The sequence below is a fragment of the Carettochelys insculpta genome, chromosome 3, assembly GCF_033958435.1.
Source record: "Carettochelys insculpta isolate YL-2023 chromosome 3, ASM3395843v1, whole genome shotgun sequence".
In the NCBI taxonomy this organism is placed as follows: domain Eukaryota; kingdom Metazoa; phylum Chordata; order Testudines; family Carettochelyidae; genus Carettochelys; species Carettochelys insculpta.
Genome location: NC_134139.1, coordinates 200,784,654 through 200,797,749, shown reverse-complemented (window position 1 = coordinate 200,797,749; position 13,096 = coordinate 200,784,654).

The following is a 13,096-nucleotide window of genomic DNA, read 5'->3' as shown; positions in this document are numbered from 1 at the left end:
GGATGTGCTACAGCAGCTTCATTCTGCAGTTTATTATTAAGCTTTTACCTTTGATGTTCTCTCGGACTGACTGCTACTGTTTAAAACCATGTGAGAAGCAGCAAATACGGTCTGAGTTTTTGGGTGAGTTGTATGAACTGATGGGTGCTCAGGGGGCAAAATACAGGCCCTCCTGCAGTGTAACTTAGGCTGCTCTGTTTCACCTTTGGAAAACAAAGCACAGCATAGCCTTATATCAAACAGCTAATTTTGGATCTGATGCTAGTGCATTACAGGTTGAACCCCTCTAGTCTAGCACTTTCTGGTCCAGTAATATCTGTGGTTTGGCATGATTATAGTTAGCTGGATGTCCACTTGTCAAGGGTGTGGCCAAGTTTTCTGTGGTCCTGTAAAGTTTGTTTACAGCCACCAGTCCTGGCTTTCAGTGTTCTGTGCTGTTATTTAGCTGCAGTTTACCCCTGCATGTCTTCTAAGAGCCCAGCAAGCAGTGGAAGTGTTGGTAACATGCTAGACAACATTGGCCTCTCATGGTTCAACAAATGCTCTGGTTTGGTGCCGGACTAGAGAGGTTCAACCTGTACTGTTCCGTTTCTGTTGTAGAAATGGAGAGGTTAGAGTGAACTGTCTTAACCAGCATTCTGTTTCCCACAACTCTCAAATAACCAGTTTTTTTAACCATAAGTAAATTTTAGTTACATTTTCCACAAGCACAGTATCATCATCATCATCAACAATCATGGGCTTAGTACCCGTTGGTATCTGAGGTCTTTCTCACTATTTCCTTCCATCTCTCCCTGTCCAGTGCGGAGTGGCTTAGTTTCTGTGGACTAGCTCTGCACCAGTCTACTATATTATCTACCCATTCTCTGTGGGGTCTGCCTCTCTCTTATCCAAATCGTCCATTAAGCTGAATACCAGGGTCTTGATTTTTCGTTCGTCATTCATTCTGCAGATATGCCTGAATAGCTGTAGCTTCCATTGTATAACTTTTTGCAGGAGGTTCTCTTTCTGCTGTATCATCCTGTATAATTTCTTGTTGGTGACCTTCTACATCCATCCTATTCTCAGGATAAGCACAGTATATTGAAAGTAAATACAAATAAATACAGTGTAATTTCACAGTGCACGATACTACCAAGGTGGGTAAATAAAGTATTCTGCATACATTTTTTTTAAATGTCTGATCTTGGTTTTTCTTTAGTGTTTAGGTATTGCTAGGTATACCTCTCTATTATCCAAAAATTTTGACTATCTCGCAACCTCCCAGTCCCGGTGTAGCCAGATATGAAAAAGTTAATTGCATTTGCCCTTTAACACAAAAGAGTTGCCCCTAGAATAGCCAGTGGATATCCCTGCCTTGGTTGCACCTCTTATTTCTGGTTAGAGCAAGCACAAAAGCCAGAGTATCTATTGACAGACTCTGATTTTAGACTCCATTTTCCTTTTGTCCAGTTTTGATGGGTGGATTGCTTCTGTGTTGTTTTGTAAAACAGTCGCCTTCTGGTTTAGCAGTTCAGCACGTCTCTCACTGATGTTTTGCCCCAGAAAAGGAAATGCCAGAGTGATCATGTTGAACAGCTCAGTTAAGGCCACTCTCAGGGAGGAGAAAGAAGGTTTTCCAGGAGCTCTCCTGCATCACACAACTCTTCCTCTGCCCAGGAAGGCTAATGTAACGGGAGCAGTGATGGAAATGAGTGTGTCTGCGTCTCCTGCAGCCTGCACTAAGAATCAGCCCAGTAGTTCGAGCCCTTCATTGGGCTAGGTTTTGAGAGCTGGATTCAGTTCCCTTTTCTGCCTCATTGTATGACCTTTGGCAAGTCATTTAGTGTCTCAGTGAAAACAAAACAGCCCTACCTCACAGGAGCGTTGTGAGGATACATACCTCATAGTTTAAAGAGCTTAGATACTAGAGTAACGGGGACCAGATGAGTATCTTGAGTATAGATGGAGGCCTGTGGCCCTCTGGTGGGAGGGAGGGTAACATTATGCTCTAGTTACAGGCAAAGCCAAAGTGGGTTCCTGCAGCTACTGTGAATGGAGCTTGGGGACCAGCAAGGGGTAGAAATGTGAGTGAGAAGTTGTGGAAGTCACTTAGCCTTACTAGATTCCAGTTCATACTGCTATAATATCTCCAGTGCTTTTCTTTTTTGTGCTGGTACTGGTACCTTGGCAGCCCCGACCATGAGATTGGCTGGGAGTGGGGGGTGAGGAGCTGGCTAAGTACCAGCTCCTCTTTTTTTTGTTTTGTTTTGTTTGAACAAAAAAGGCTTTGAGTATGTCCATCACCATGAGGCTCCATAATGTGTTGAAACTCCCCCACTCCCTGCCGGAATGTGCAATCTAGTGAAGGTGAAACGCAATGTACATAAGACGTCTGCTGCACAGCCAGACCTTCAAACCAAAACCAAAACCACCTTGTGTTGCAACGTTAGCCATCATCAGCTGGACGAAAGCAAGGTGAACAGGAGGTAAGCCCGATTCTAGCTTCACTCGCTGTATCTAAATAATGGAGCAATGGATTGATTTTTCTGTGCAATGACTGATGGACACCCTAGGAGTTTGTGCATGTGAGCCAATTTCATCCCAGCAGGGGTGACTGACCCATGTTTCCACCTTAGTTCACAATGTCCAGGCTTTCTGAGATGAGTCAATGCACTCTGTTTCAGCTACCTATGTAGCTCCTTTTACTATCATGTCTGCCTTATATTCCATGGAGTGTTTTTCCACACAATATCCCTGGGTGGTAGGAAAGCACTGTCCCTGTTACAGGTAAGGCACTGAGAGTGAAAGGCTAAGTGACTTACCTAAGATTACACATGAAGTCTATGGCAGAGTGGAGATTGAAACCATATCCCAAGTATTAGGTGCACACCCTAACCAATGGACCATGCTTCCTGTTCAGACACCTATCTTTGTAATTCCCCTATGGCATTCATAGGTGGTCAGTATCTTCACTGCCAGCTGAAGATCTGCCCCTTCTACAACACAGAAAAACTTCATCTTCGGTGCTTGTACGGGGTAAGTCCATGGTGTCTAGCCAGTTCTGAAGCTATATTGGCTACTGCTATATAGCAAACTTTGTCTTAGGCTGGAGTTTATTTCATCAGCATGTTGCCACTGGGGAGACTTTCAATGGACCAGGTGGGGGCTAGGGGTGTGTCTCCCCTTGACTTGCAATAGGGATGGAGGTCTTTAAAAATCTCCATCCCTCACCTTATTTATTGCATTACAGTAGCATGTGGGGGCCCACATGGATGTGCTGGGTCCTGTACAAATGCTGATTTAAAAGCTAGTCTTTAAGCCAAAGAACTTGACCTTTAGATTGCAGGCAGATAAAACCCAGGGCTCAGGGGAAGATGGAAGATGCTCATGAAGCTTAACCAACCTGGTGTTGAAAGGCTGATGTGTTCATAGGGCAAAACAAAATATGCCCTTGGCCACGGGTAGTTCATAGTTTGAGGTGAGGACTCAGCCCCTCTGTCCCATTGGCCTGGGAGTCATGGGCCTGCTGGAGACTGAGAATTACAGCATGAGAACCTTGGGGCAGGGTCTTCACTCAAAAATGTAAAGAGAAATACAGCTGGTGAGCTGAAAAAATAACTGGTTCGGGACTAGGCTTGTCTTCCGAGGGCAGGGGTCGGCATCCAAAATAGCAAGAAAAGACATTTTTTCCAATTTGGTAAAAGACTCAATAACTTAAGAGCCACAATGTATGTGAATGACACAGTCCTTAATAAATAATGTCAACCCATACTTTTTGTGACCTCTATTTTAAAAACAGAGCACACACAATGATTTGTAATGTGATACATGATTCCTGCAGGATGTTCACAGACATTTTACATATGCCATTTCCTCACACTTTACGAGTGTGTTTGAACTTCTGTCTTCCTGACTTTCACTCCCGCACAGCCTTTCTCTGGAGAATGCTAGGGACAGTTGTCCAACGTTTCGAGATCACATAGTTTGCTATTTAAATAGTTGTTCATTTTGGGGCTTTTAGACCTTCACCGTTTATTGAACATAATCAGGAGGGGGTTTTGTTTGTTTTTTTTTTTACTTTGCAGTTATAGTGTTGGGAGCCACAAAGAAGTCCTTAAAGAGCTGCAGGTTGCAGACCCTGTCCTAGGGGTGCAGGGAACTCTCCCCCTTTCATGAGGGAGAGAAGTTGGCTCATGCAGCTTAGTGTCTGCTGGCGGCATCACCAGGAAAGTTCTTGGCGTGATTTCATTTCTTCACAATGGAAACATTTTCTGACCTTGCTCCAGCCTGTTTTGGAGTCTTGTTGAAATCCAGACTGCCACATCAGGGCTTTTCTTTCTTTCTGCTAAGCTGCTGTCTATCAAAGGAAGTGTGAACACTTGTTGGTGCTTCAGAGCCTAAGCAAAGCCCTTTGACTTGGAATTTTGGTTTTTGGACGTGCCCTATCTGGGTTGCCAGGCCAACAGATTTGCTTGTGTTCCAGGTGTCTTCATGAGGGCACCCAGTGGGCCCAACTCCACCACTTGCATTTAAGGCTGGATCTGGATTATATGTATTGTGATAGCACTTAAGAGACAGTCATGCAGCAGAGCACTGTTGTGCTAGGTGCTGTACAAACAGAGCAGGAAAGCCACTCCCTATATCTTGCATTGCTGTATATTTAGTTCCTTATAAACGTTGTGTTTTGGCTTGAAGGTTTCCCAGCTGCATGTAATTTATTTGCGCATGTGGAGGTTGGAAATATCTGTTGGCACAAAATGTTTCATCTGTTCCCAACATTAATTCTTGTGTCCATTGAAACCTATTAATCTGGGGTCGGGTGGGGTTATATTTTTGGTACCTGCAGCTAGAAATTGCAATGAGCACATTTATAAACTGGACAAATAAATAAGCTCCCTGCTGATAATCTTTCTATTTTGTCTCCACATTGATTTAATCCCCCCGGAAATCTAAATGCAGCACACTTGCCAGCCTAACAAAGGACACACTGGATCCACAAAATCACCAAGCCAGCTTCTCAGACCCCAGTGTATTTAAGGGAACGTAGTTGTGCTACAAATCGAAGGTCTGATTTTCATGGGTGGCCTTCCCAACTTGGTTGGGACTTGAGGTGCTCATCACTTCTGGAGGTGAGCGAGTCTCCTATGTTCCTTTTTGGGATTACTGCGGTGGGCTTGACTTACATTGGCACTTGCCACCTCTTCTTTCCCTTGATGCCAATCGCTTCTGTATGGGGAGGGGTGGGAGTTGTTTTCCAAGGCCTAGAGCTCTGAGGCACAAGATTCTGGTCTACACAAAAACACCTGGGTCACAGAGTGCTGGTAAGGGAAAGATTTTTTTTTTTTTTTCCACACTGACTTCTTGCTGGCCAGGAGAGGGAGCCGCTGTTCACAGACACAAAGCCCATCTGTTATGAATGCAGCCCTAGAGCCCAGCTGGGGATACCAGAGAGGAGCTTGCAGTGCTTGTGCTGGAATATGATCCCTTCCCGCTGCTCAGGACAGATGGGAGCCGAGGAAGGTAGGAGGTCGCCTACTTGTACTGTGTATGCAGGATGATATGCATAATCCTTGCAGCTGGCGTGCGTGGTACCTCACCTTTGGAGCACAGCGCTGGTGCTGTGATGAAATTCTACCTGCACTTTGGATTCTGGTGCTAGGGTCCCACTCCCCGACGTGTGAATGTCCCCAGGCCCTGATGTGGTGACTCGAAGGAGGCAGCTGTCTCCCACCTTCCTGCAGTTTATTATGGATTTTGTATCATTTTAAAATTCCTGGTGCTTTTGCTGCAGGTGAAGTCAAGTACTAGGCCATTGCATAGGTGGCAGTGAAGGCGAGGGAAGGCATTGCCTACCCAAACAGACATGGGGGCCCTGTCCACACTCCAGCCCAAATTGGAGCCCTCCTACCTTCATGCAGCAGGCTGATCTTGGCTGGGCAGTGGAGCTAATGGAGGTGGGAGTGGTCAGTGGTTAAGTCCTATGATTCCTGGCTCTCCATCACTTCTGTGCAGGCTTGGCTAATCATTGAGTTCTCTGCTGGGCTCCCAACAAGACACAATACAGCAGAATCCTCTTACCCAACACTTACACGCTGGCTATCAACACCGCAGCTGAGGCACCCAGTCAAACATCAGCTGGCCTGGCGTTTAAAAAGCAAACTCTGCTGTAAGCAGAGGTTCCCTACAAGCTGGGTTTGCTCAGTTCAGTTCCATTAAACATTTTCACACTCCTCTAGACCAACAAAGCAGGGAGAGATTGAGCCCTTCACCTCAAAGGCAAAGGTTCTTCTTTGAGCGCTTACTCATGTGGACACCAGCTAGGTGTGTGCGTGCTGTGTGCAGTCGCTGGAAGGTTCCCTCCACCCCCCAGCAGGACCGGTAAGGTCCAGGCATCCCTAGGAGTTGTGCCATTTGGGTGATGCATATAGGGCACTGCCAACCCACAGCCTCTTCAGTTCCTTCTTACTTCCCATGAGGATTCCTGGAGCTGCAGGTCTCTCTTGCCTGTGTGGACACTTTAACTTCTCATCTGTAGCTAGTTGGAATAGTTGTATTAGTCTTAGTGTTCATGTCCTGACTTCCCACTGACGGGTATCCTCTGGCTATTGCATCCTTTTCTATGGGACTGGGGCATGCCTCAGTCTCAGTGGTTTAAACCATATGGGGCTTGCCAAGACCTATATCCAAATGTGCCCCCACATCTCCTGTTTAACGCACTCGGGAGAATCCCCCCGAACAGAGAGTCGCAAGATCTGTGAGGGATTTTGTCTCAGAACGAAAAAGAAAAGGGAGTTCAGGGTGAAGCTGCTTCTCTTGGAGACAACTTTCCATCCTCAAGCAGTTCTGGGCCGGATGGAATCGGCTCCCAGCACCTTGGTGGGGGAGTGTACCAGCTTCAGAGATGCTACAGTGCTGAGGAAGGATTCTGGGGCTAGAGACTCTCGGCACTGCCGCTCCTGGCACCAAACACCTGATCGAATGTGGCAGCTCAGCACCATTCCCGCTCACCAGTGCAGCACAAAACAGGAAATGGAGGCTGCTCATCCACTCTAAGAGCGGCTGAGTGCAAGAGCCCAGGCCGAGCCTCTCATCCTCTCTGCTTGAAACTCCATACCATGGACTCTGGCCCTGCAGAGGTGTTCATTGAGTTCAGTGCCGGTGGATTCCCTGGCAAGCAGGGGGGAGGATTTGGAGCTCTGCTGCACTCCATACGCTTCTGAGGCAGCTAGGGACCTCTGTCCTCACAGCACTGGCTCGGGAGGCTAGGTGTGACTGCTGATCTCCACGTGGGACCTTAACCTAGATTAATGGGACCCCTCCTTGAGCTCCTAGCCACAGGCTCACTCCTCTACTTTTCACGGGAGGTGGCATTCCTGGTGGCGCTAACTTCAGCCAGGAGGGGGTCTGAACTTAAGGCCCTGACAGCCAAGTCGCCATATATGGTTTCCTCTTAGGCTGGGTGAGGCAGTAATAGAGCCTTGTCCTTTCTTCCAAAGGCAGCCTCACAATTTCATGCGGACCAGGACATATTTCTTCCCATTTTCTACCATAAACCGCATGCCGACAGCCAGGAACGCAGGCTCCATTCCCTGGATGTTAGCCAGGTCTGGCTTTTTATATCAAAAGGACAAAACCATTTTGGAAGTCGAACCAGCTTTTTACCACACTAGTGAACAGGATGAAGGGCCTTGCTGTGTCGCCCCAAAGAATATTATTGTGGATCACGTCCAGCATCCGAGCATGCTCCGACTTGGCAGAGACCAGCCCCTGCACTGATAGCAGCACGCTCTGCAAGGGTGAGGCCTCCGTAGCGGCATTCCTGGCACAAGTCCCAATGCGGGAGCTCTGCAAGGCTGCAACTCAGTTGTCAAGCCACACCTTCACCTCACATCGTGCCCTCACTCAGCAGGCCAGGAGTGATGCCACAGGGGGCAGATCGGTGCTTCAGGCTGCAAATCCATGTACACCGACGTTTCCTCCAACAGACTGCTTGGGAGTCAACTGCTTGGAATCAGTGTGACGCGAGCAAGAACTCAGAACAAAAGACAGTTACCTACCTTTAGTGACTTGTTCTTTGAAATGTGTAGTGTTTGTGCATTCCCGACCCATCTGCCTTCCCCTCTCTTGGAGCAAAAAGGAACAGATGATGTGGGTCAGGAGCAATGTTCCCTGTAAGCTGAGCACTTGGGCGGCCATCCAGGAGAGATTCAGGGGCCGCCCAGCTGGTTACCAGAGCACCCACAGCTGCCCGCAACCGCCAGTATGTGTTTCTATGGTAGTGCACATCTACATGTGCTTTGGTGCACGTAACATTTATTCCACCTATGGTTGGAAAAAATTAGGGGGAACGCTGCTCAGGAGGCGATGTGATACCTTGAAGATGCAACTCTAGAAGGAGGCTGGACTGACCCAACAGGTGCTGCTAGTGCGGGGGTCAGCAATCTTTCCAAGACGGAGTACTGAAATGTGACCTTTTGACCTCTGTGTAACAGCTGAGTGCTGGTGATACTTTTTAAAGTCACTAATAGTCCTACTTACAACAGCTGCATCACTATTTATTTATGAATGAAGAGCCTGACTGTTTAGATGGTGGTTGGTAGCATTGGCTGGTCTTCTGTTAATTCACAGGCGGCCTGGCTTTGAGCAAGCTCCCAGCTGCATGGGGGAGGAGAATTGGGGCTGAGCTCCCACCTCATGTGCTGATGAAAATCAGCTCGCAGGCCATTCTTGGCACCTGCGCTGGCGGGGCGGGGGGTTGCTGCCCCCTGTGCTAGCGGAACAGTCTTCCAGCAACTGTGCATGCAATGTTCACATACTGACTTGGAATCGACATACCGACTTGGAATCGACGTACATAATGCATCTTAAAAAACCACCTCAGAAGGTAGTCATCTTTTCAGAGGGAGAAGTTAATTGACACTTTTTGTACTCATATAGCTTCAATGAAAAATGAAATTTTTTTCAGACTCTGTTTTTGTTTGGTTTGCCAAGGAATGCTTTTCCAGTTTTTAACACAGATTTCAAAAATCAGTGTCTATTATGGGGTTGGTTTTTAGCAACCAAAACATGGTCAAAGGAATTTTAATGACAACAGAAAAGCTGCCATTTTTTCAGTCTTTCCCAGGAAAAAATAATTGGTGTTTTTCAGCAAAGTCTGCTCTTCGGATGTGGGTTTCTGAATGCTCCCAATGTCCGGTCGTGTGCAGAGCTGGATTTTTATCCTGGGCCCATCTCTGGCTAGGATGGAGTGTCGCCATGTTCCAGATCACTCTAAGCAGCTACCACTCCACATCTACGGTAACACATGTACAAAGGACCAGCAGGAATTGGCTTACACTTCTGAATATTGCTGAGTCTATTATCGGAGGGGTAGCCGTGTTAGTCTGGATCTGTAACAGCAACGAAGGGTCCTGTGGCACCTTTATAGACTAACAGAAGAGTTTTGAGCATGAGCTTTCGTGAGCACAGACTCACTTCATCAGATGCTGGAAGCATCACTTCACCAGCATCTGATGAAGTGAGTCTGTGCTCACGAAAGCTCATGCTCAAAACTTTTCTGTTAGTCTATAAGGTGCCACAGGACCCTTCGTTGCTGTTGCTGAGTCTGATTCCCTTCCCCAGCCCTGTAACAGTGAGAGCATAACTGAGCCCTCTGGCCTGTTGGCAGTTTCATTTCATTCCACTTTTTTTGTAATGTCTAACGTATTTGGCTGTTGGAAAGAAAACCGACTGGAGCAGCTTTTCTTTTAAAAAGCAGACTCTGCCCAGCTCCATATAGGGTCTGGCTCACACGCCATAGCCCAGGAATGCTGACTCTAACACACTGCAGCTGATTCGCCAGCTGACTCCCCTGTGAGTGCTTTCCGCCCACTCCAGTTCCTAGCCTGAGACTGAAAGCAGAACAATCCCAGTAATGGCCTCTGATCACAGGCCTGATCCTGTAAAACAAGCCAGAGTTGAGGCATCTCTTAGGTCCAATCAGGATCATGACCCAGGCTTTTGATCCTCCTCTCCCTTATTCCAGAACATCTCCATGGACTTAATCAATCTTGTTCTGCACCTTTTGTTAATGATTAGAAAATCTGTTCCTCCATCCAGGTGCTTCTGGCTTCTCCTGTGGATCTTTTTCCTGTGATGCGAACAGTTAGGTGGTATGGTGGATGTGACAGACAGCTCTCAGGCTGAGGAGAAAACCTGTTTTGGATGGATGAGAGAAGACATAACATACATGTAAGTGCGTCACGCTCATGGCACATCTTATCCAGCATCCTATCTCTACCAGTGCCAGATGTTTCAGAGGACATGTATAGAACACAGCAATATTGGAAAGATCTACCCCAATCTTCCCCTCCCTTCTGGTAGCCAGAGTTTTAGGATCACCCCGACAATGAGGTTACATCTCTCCATCCTCCTCATTGTCCTCTTATTTTTTTCCTGAGCAACGTTGCATTTGTGTCTCTAGCATGGGAACTGCATGTTCCTGGCCAATCAGACAGCCCTAGTGGAGTGGGCCCTGCAATCCTGAGTGGGGCTCCTGGGCATTGCAAGTAATGCACAGTGGCTCAGGTGTGGCCAGGCAGGAGCTGAACAGGGAGGGCCCAGCATCTGCCTGCTCCAGTGTGTGATCCGTGTGAGCACATAGGCCCAAGTCCAGGTATCTTTTAACACGTCACATGTCTAATTCACTGCTAGCTATCTAAGGCACCCATGTGATTCCATTACCATAGCGTCTGAGCAACTTGCAGATTCTAATGTAGAACATCTCTGGGAAAGAGGGAACTGCTATTTTTCTCGTTTAACAGATGGGGAACGGAGCGCCACAGAGGCTAGGTGATTTGCCCAGGGTTGCACAGAAGATCTGACAAAGATGCTTGACTACGAGTCTCTCAAATCCTATGCTAGTTCCAAGGACCACGCTTCCTCACAATCCCCCCTTAGTCTGGTCTCTCTTGGCACTTGTCCTTCTCACTGAGTCTAGGCTTTCTTCTGTCTGACTGGCATGGCTGGAGCTCAAACTGTAGTTACTGTATTGTCACATGTCAGGGCTTAGCCCTTGATCCAAAGCCCACTACAGTCAGTGGAAAGGCTCCGATTGACTTAAGTGGGCTTTGGATTTGACTCTGAGGCGATGTCTAGGTTGCAGGGTTCTGTCGGGATCCCAGAGGTCTCCTGGGCGAAGTCTGCCATGCCGGGAGCCCTCTGCTGACATGTCAGTCATCCTCGTCCCACGAGAACGAAGGGAGGTGTCGGCAGCGGGGGATCTTCCTGACATTTGGCCCTGTGTAGAGGGCACAAACCTTGGGAAAGCCTCTCCCAATAGAACTGTCAGCAGCAGATCCCCAAACACATGGTGCACTATGCGTATCTTTTGCCAACAGATCTCTTCAGTCTAGACATAGCCTTAGGATCAGGCTCTCAGCTGTGTTGTAGAATGTTGCTGTAGTGTAGACATGTACCGTGACCAAAGAGATTTGTCTATCGATGTGTAAACCCACCCCCTTGAGAAGCAGTAGCTAGTTCCATGAAAGAAGTCTATCAGCCCAGTTGACTCTCTAGCAGGAGTTAGGTTGACTTATGTTGTGTAGGGTATGAACTTTCTCACCACCCTGAGCACTGCAGCTAGTTTGATTGAAGTTGTCAGTGTAGAGTAGACCTGGTCATGGTGAAAGAAGCGTTGTTTCTCAGTTGCCTATTCCAAACAGCATGCAGTGCACTAAACACTGTCGGAGTTTTGTGAAGAGGAAAGCATGCACAATGGCACCAGTTAATCAGGATCTACCTAAGAGTGATGTCTACTAAAGTAGAGCATTCAACTAAGAATCTATTCCTTGTGCTGTTTGGTTGGGTGGGGAGACACAATGCTTTAAGGCTACGGCTACTCAACAGGAGCTATTTCAGGATACTGCGGTATCCCAAAATCGCTGCTCCACGTCTATGCAATGCACACATCATTTTGAAATATTATGCAAAATGACAGGCATGGTATTTTGACATCCCTGTACAGCTCATTGCAGGAGGAGTAAGGGATGCCTTGAAAGCTCATTCAGCCAAAGCCATGTACTGAAACAGCTTATTCTGAGTTTAGGCTGTCATAAAGCCTCAGGCTACAGTTACACGAGTGCATTTTGTTGACAAAACTTGTGTAGTATCAACACACACAATGCGTTTTGTCAACAGCAACTGTAGACAAAAAAGCTGTGTGAACGTTCGAGGGGGCCCTTTTGTCAACAGAGCGGCTCAAAAGATCAGTCCTCTTTTATGTGTAGCCTTGATCTGTAGGCAAAAGTTTTACTGGAATCTCTCTTCCAACAGAGACTTTTGTAGACAGATCACTGTAGTGTAACTGTAGCATAAGTGTCCAGTATGAAACAGTGCCGCTCCAGCATTGTCCATCAAGTGCTCACATGGAACCCACCAGGAAAATGCAAAAGAGGAACACCTCAGACAATGTGGAGAAGATCTGCTGGGCTCAAGCAATAACAACTGGCATACTCCAGCGGTCAGCTGGAAGTTTTTGTCCCAAGTCAGAGTGAAAGGGAGGAGATATGTAGATGATCTATGCTCCACCCAGAGGACAAGGGTTAAGTAGTAGTAATAGTAGCTCTTTCAAACCAGCCAGAGCAGTCAGTCCTCCATCCTTCTAAGTTTCCTGGGACAGATCCTTAGATGGTGTCAATCTGCAAAGCTCCACTAAAGCCAATGGTGCTATGCTGGCTTACACCAGCAGAGGATTTGACCCAGTGGGTATACCGTGTAGTCTTTCAGATGACATCATGAAAATAAAGGCTTTGTATATTCCCAGTTTGTCTAAGCTACTTGTAATCGCTTCTGTCTTCTGCTGTGGATCTCTTCCATACACAGAGACCTCAAATTCCTATGCAAGGTCTGAGCTGGTCCACATTCAAGTTCGTTTGAAACAATGGTTCTCAGCTGGGGGCCACAGATACTTTGGGGGTATACAAAGGTCTAACGAATCAGTGCAAACTAAAATTTCAAACAGCTAGAATGAGAAAGTGAGGATTTTTATTGTTTTTGATAAAAGTGCAATACAGGGTAGGGTTACTACATCTAAACACTCAAAAAAAACACCCCAGAGAGGGAGTGTATCTGTATC